At 36.0% G+C, this 6,433-nt stretch overlaps 1 protein-coding gene across 2 annotated transcripts in view; it reads left to right on the top strand.

Annotated features, from left to right (window-relative positions):
• Positions 1-6,433, top strand: part of MACIR (macrophage immunometabolism regulator) — a 28,438-nt gene that overhangs the window by 856 nt on the left and 21,149 nt on the right. For both annotated transcript variants that reach the window (XM_045285379.1, XM_045285377.1), the window contains exon 2: positions 6,128-6,217. The gene's annotated coding sequence lies outside the window, so the exon portion shown is untranslated. The remainder of the gene's footprint in view (positions 1-6,127; positions 6,218-6,433) is intronic.

Raw genomic sequence — 6,433 nt, 5'->3', positions numbered from 1 at the left:
ATTAAAAACTTGAAAACGAACAGGATGAAATAATTTAATGAATTAACACAGGGACCCGTGTTAGTATTAGGTTGTAGTGTGTGATATCTCCAACATTATAATGTATTTACTTTCAGATGATAGTGTTTAGTGATAAATGTTTGAGGATAGGTTACAAGGTATTTACTGGCTTTAAGTGAATTTTTTTTCTTAGAGGATTTATATTTCGGAGAGCCATTGTTCACATTGAGACATAAAATTATTAAGTGTATTGGGAATAACAAAACTTTTCTAGGATTTGAAATTTTCATGCTGATTTATAACCCCTAGGAGAGGAAAAAAAATTAGGCATTTAGCTCCAGAGGGAACTCGGGCTTTGCTGTCAGCCAATCCAAATGAGCAGTTGATTTTACGTGTTCCTTTTTCAAAGTTGGCCAATGTGTTTTGCTTACTTACAGGGGAATTTCTTGTAAAGACTGTTTGTCCACCTGCAATCCCAGGACTGTTGGTCATATTCAGTGAAACAAACTTTCTTTTTTTTTTTCCCTCAAAAAAGTAGAAGGGTAATTTCACATAATGATAATATATAGCTTATAGTTTTAATTTTCACCAGCAGTTATGGGGAGAAAATGTATACTGTACTTCCAGGAAGTTGCTACATATTACAAGAATTGTTAATAAAAAGAGAAACTTTTTTTTTAAATCTTACTGCACCTAATATGGGTTATCTTATCAGGTTGGTGGTTTGTTCCTAAAGGTCAAGAATGGTTTCAGAAAAGTCACACCCCAACAGCTTTTCTTAAAAACTGTTACTAATTTTATTTTTATGTCTTGCAAATGGTTAAATAAGGTTATTTGTAAGTAACCTTGAAAATAAGCATGCGTTACAGCTTTTAGTGCTTTGTTTTCTATGTACTGTACTTAGGCAGTTAAATGTTTTTATTCTGTTCAATGTTCTGGTACTTCAGAGATGTATTGGGCCTTTCCCCATGTCTCATTTTTAGAATGATCTTTGAAATTTGTGGCTGCATAGTGTTCTCACTAGTCTTGAGTGTCATTTTTTAAAAAGTGCAGTTTTTATCCTTAAGTGTTTTTCTCATTATTGATTTCTCTTCAGTTAACCACTACAGATTTCCTCTTTAGTCCACCGCCCTCTCCCCCTTCTTATTTTGAAACTAGACTAAGAACAAAACAAACCCATGGCCATTGAATTGATTCTGACTCACAGCGACCCACCCTGTTTAGGGTTTCCAAGGCTGTGAATCTTTATGGAAGTGGTTGGTGGGTTTTAACCACCGAGCTTGGTGGTTTTAGTTCAATACATAACCCTCTATGCCACCAGGACTCTTTCTAAAAAAACAAACCAAACTCCTGATTCGTACAACTCATGAATTTTACTCTATTTTTGCTTAAAATTTATCTTTTTATAATTAAATAATTATGGATGACTGGGATCTACTTAATACAATTTGGAAGAAATGTATGCTTCCCTTCATATTGATTTACACATTTACTAATCTACCTTCTGATTTGTGATAGATTTTGCTAGATTTATGCTAATTGCTAGTCAGTGGATCTGTCCTGAAGTTTGAGATATATGGTTTTTTTTAACGTAGGAATTTCTGCATTGAACCTGAACATGTATGTGTATCCATAAACAATATGGAGCTTTATGTACTTTTGGAACAGTCATTCCCTTCTCTGGGTTCTCAGTGCCTTTTGGACTTACCTTTCCATTCTGTGTGTTAAGATTTATTAATGTCCTTATCTGCCTACCTTCCATTCTGACCTTGTCTCAGCATTTACTCTTCGCATTTACCCCAGTGCTTATATAGTGTAAACCCACTGCCATCCAGTTGATTTGGACTCATCGCAAACCTGTTTAGGGTTTCTGAGGCTGTAAACCTTAAGGGAGCAGAAAGCCTCATTCATCTCACAGGGGGGTTTGTACCACCAACCTTAAGGTTAGCAGTCCAACACTTACCCGAAAGTGTCACCCAATAGATCAGTTCAGACTCATGGTGACTTAATAGAGGGTTTTTGATGTTGTAAATCGTAGGGGAGCAGATGGCCTTACCTTTCTCCTAAGAACCGGCACCCTTGAGGTTAGCAGTCTCTTTGGGAGATAAAAGGACTCAAGAAATATTGAGTGACTGAATGAGTGAAAGTGTCCTTGGATGACTGAGTAGATGCACATGAATACTCCAGTTTGGGAAGCCACTATGCAAGCAGGCTCCTCCACCCCTTAATTTAGTAACTTTTCATTGTTACATATTACTTTTCAGTAGGATAACAATATTATTGTCAATTTGGGGACATTTTGAGAGTTAATGGGGATGCTGTAAATAATTAGTTATGACCTGAGACTTACGGTTAGCCTACTTTTGAAGGGCATTTTTTATTCACTTGTGATGAGATCTATCACCTTACCTGAGAAATTTGACACACTTGCTAGTTAACCTTTGTAAACTCTCCTAATTTTAGAAGCTTTATTTGTAGTTGAATAATGGGTGTCTTTTGCTTAGTCACTCACAGCTTTCTTTCCCCAAGGCCTGCTTGGCAGCTCTTGGCCAGATTTAGTTTTTCCTACTTTATTGCTTACAGGATAATGTCATAGGGCTTTCTGTTTGAGTGACACCACTGTTTGAGTGAAATACACCACTGTGTATAGCTGGAAACAGTGTATCCTATAATCTTTCCTGTTTTTATGTCTAATCTCAGTCAGAATTGACTGATTTATTTTTTTATCATATTTTTGTGACAGTGATTTATTTTATTTTTATGTAGAATGCCTTCCATCCTGTAAGAATTTCATGCGGTTCTCTTCCTTGATGACTATTCTTGAGAAAAGATCCATTTTTGTGTTATCTATTCATGCCTTCATGTTCAAAGCATTGACCAGATCCATTGTATTTAAGATCATAGATTTTTAAAGTATTCTAAAAGTGTGCACTATTAGTTGCAGGGTATTTTGGGGACTTTTATGTTGTTGTCTTTTCATTGTTACAAATGGGGAATCAGAGACTAAGACTTTTATTATAATTTTGTAGTTGATTGCTATATAGGCAAAGAAAGTATAATTTCTGGCCTCGTTTTTCTTTTTTCATTTACCTCTTCTTGGCAGCCATGCCCTGGTAGCACTCACTTATGCGTAAACAGTCAGGAGAGTCAGAAATGTATTAAAAAATGACATAATGGGATGGAGCTACTGCACCTTGTTTCTCCTCGTGAGTCTTTCTTCTTGGACTCTGTGTTCTATTTTTAACTTGGCACTGACGTAATAGGGATAATCAGTTACTACACTTTGTTTACTATGAAATTACCAGCCATTTCCTAGACTTCTACATTAGCTCCAGTATAAGACTTGGGTAAAGCACCCTCACTTGCAAATCTAGATAGAAATGTAAGAGCAGATTCACACTTTGGGTGTGGAAAATGTTTAAAGCATAAATACTTCCCCAGTGCATTTAAAAGCTCGAAAATAAAAATTTGTAGCCAAATAATATGATGCAAATTATGTGGAAATTTGAATGAGATTTTAGACTCTTTGAAGAGTTTAACTTATTTAGAATGGAAAACAACTCAGGTTTTCCTAGTTTTCTAACTTCTCTATGTTCCACTGAAAATTTTAAAAGTACAAATGAATTACCGTATACACTCGCGTATAAGCCGACCCAAATATCAGCTGAGACACTTAATTTTACCACAAAATGCAGAAAAAATGTGCTGAAAAACTTGGCTTATACACGAGTATATACAGTATATCTCACTTTATGCTATAGCTATGAAACATTAAGTGGAAATAGATAACTGTATTTGGCATTCATATAATCAAATATTAGTTGCTATACTTCATATTGCCTTATATTTTATCGTTGGAACCCTGGTGGTGTAGTGATTATGCTTTGGGCTGCCATCCACAAGGTCAACAGTTTGAAACCACCAGGTGCTCTTGGCAGACTCACAGGGTTTCCTACTCCTGTAAAGAGTTAGAGTTTCAGAAACCCATAGGGGCAATTCTCCCTTGTCATATGGAGTAGGCAGGTATCAAAACAGACTCTGGCAGTGAGATCTGTCTTTTTCCTTTTTAATAACTTATATTTTAAAAAGTACTCTCATATAAAAGGAGCCCTGACCACATAGTGCAAACTGCAAGGCCAGCAGTTCAAACCCATCAGCTCATGGGACACAGATGAGACTTAAGCTCCAGTAAAGAGTTACAGCCTATCCAAAGGGACAGTTCTACTCTGTCTCAGAGGGTCACTGTGGGTCAAAATTGACTGGATGGCAGAATTTGCTTTTTTGTAATAGTATAAGCTTTGAGAAGAAGAGACCATGATTTAGAAAGGTTTTGTATAAAAGTTTCTCTTTGAGTCATAGGATTCTGACATTTTCCCAGGTAGGAAATAAGCTTAGAGGTAGTAGTTAAAACTCAATCATACATTTCATAAATTGAGGTAATAAGAGTTTTAAAGATAGTACCTCCTACACAATCAAAATAGGATTTCGTTTGCAGAAGTGGATTGGTATATATTTGGGGGGAACATTATTTTTTTTTTTTAAAGATCTACCACGGGTTTATTACTGAGAGCCCACATAATATATAAAGCAAAGTAAATGGGCTTTGGAGATGGATGGATGGGAGGTCAGATTATTTGGTCAGATACCTTAAACTAGAGGTATATTTTCTTCATGGAGTGGTTAGGATTAAATTATATTAATTCATACAACTCTCGTCATATAGTAGGTGCTCAAAAATAGTAGTTTCCTTTAATCACCTACTCTAGTCACACTGTGGAGTAGTTATGTTAAATAAAAATTATTACTATTTATTTTAAAATGGCTTCATGGGTGGAAAATGAATCACATCTTAATTAAAATTTAAGTTTCTTGATTTCCCAATTTGAAAATAGTTTGCGGCAAAAGAAATGAGCACATCTTGTTATACGAATAACTCTGAAGTAGTCCCAAGGGTTGGTTGTGTGCTAGTTTCTCAGAATGGCATTAGCCCCTGCAAGTTGCTCACGTTGAATGCCCTCTGAATGCATTAGCCCTTGCAAGTTGCTCACGTTGAATGCATTAGTTGCTCACAAGTTGCTCACGTTGGTTGAATGCCCTCTGATTGCATTAGCCCTTGCAAGTTGCTCACGTTGCTGAAGAAACAAGTAACAAGTGTAATTATCCATTTCCTTTGGAGAAACGTTTTCCATGCTGGCAAGGGAAGTAAATCCAGTGACAAATTCTTTTCCTTTTCCCTGCTGTTTGTATTGGGTTCGAGACATGTTAGAGCGTTGCCATTTTTCTCAGACTCTGCGCCCGTCTGTGTAAATTAGTCAACTCGGCTCCTTTGAGCCCTGAGATCGTTTTTCTCTAGAGAACCCTGTCTAACACAAGCCCCTTCTCACAAAGTTGAACAGAACAGCAGCAGAAACTCAGCAACTAAAAGAAGTCATTTACAGGTGGAAAAGGACATTGGGGAGTTTTGTTGGTCTCAAGAAATTAACTCAATTAACTGGGGAGGTGGAAGATAAAGATAGATTCTTACACAATACTCCCCAGGTAAGCGGGGAAGGCACTGGTGAGATACTGTAAACCTTAAGCAGTGTGCTAAATGAAGAAAGTGCTTTTCAGATTTTTCACCTCCTCTTGAAATTCTCTTCCCTTCCTCCTTTTTTTACGTTTTTCAAGAGCCTTCCTATCTTTGCTTCATAGCAGTTTTATGAAGGATCTTATTATTGCTGTTTTATGGGCAAAATCAGTAGACACCAAAATATTAATTACACATTATGACATGACACATCTGTTTTAAACCTTGCAGCATATCAAGCAGACCTTGCAGCATATCAAGCATGTTAACTTTCCTCTACTCATTTGATCCACACAACAAATATATGAGGGAGGAGGTTGTAATAATCCTCTTTTTAAGATTATTTATCTAAGGCAAGGCCAAGTTTAAGACCTATTCTTTTGACTCATCATCAGCGTTATTTTTTCCATAGGATACTCTGAAACTATGGAACACATTTAAACTCTGAATTTTAATCATCTCTTTAGTCTATAGTTTATGCAGTAGAATACAGACGAATTATCGCTAGATAAATTGTGTGACTCATCAAATTAAAAGCTTATTTTTGTATTTCATGTTTAGTATCTGGAGTAGAGCAGAAAATTTATTATGCCTGTGTTCCCTTGGGACTCACTGGAAATTGCACACTGACATCTTCTGGGACTTAGTCTGGTGAGTTATGTTTTACTTTTTCTGTTTGTTAACCGGTTGTATGAACATAGTACCATTGTGTGTTTTAAGGATTGCATAGATAAAGAAAAATAAAATAGAATGTCAGTGTATTGCACATATGTATACTACAATTACTAAACTTTTAAAGGTGAGAACTGTAATAATTGTGAAATTCTGTTTTATTTGAAATGATTAACATTTTGATTGACATCTTTT

Source organism: Echinops telfairi, unplaced genomic scaffold (genome assembly GCF_000313985.2).
Source record: "Echinops telfairi isolate 266 unplaced genomic scaffold, ASM31398v2 ScPeMD7_7469;HRSCAF=8507_1, whole genome shotgun sequence".
In the NCBI taxonomy this organism is placed as follows: Eukaryota; Metazoa; Chordata; class Mammalia; order Afrosoricida; family Tenrecidae; genus Echinops; species Echinops telfairi.
This window is presented reverse-complemented; position numbering and strand designations above follow the sequence as displayed.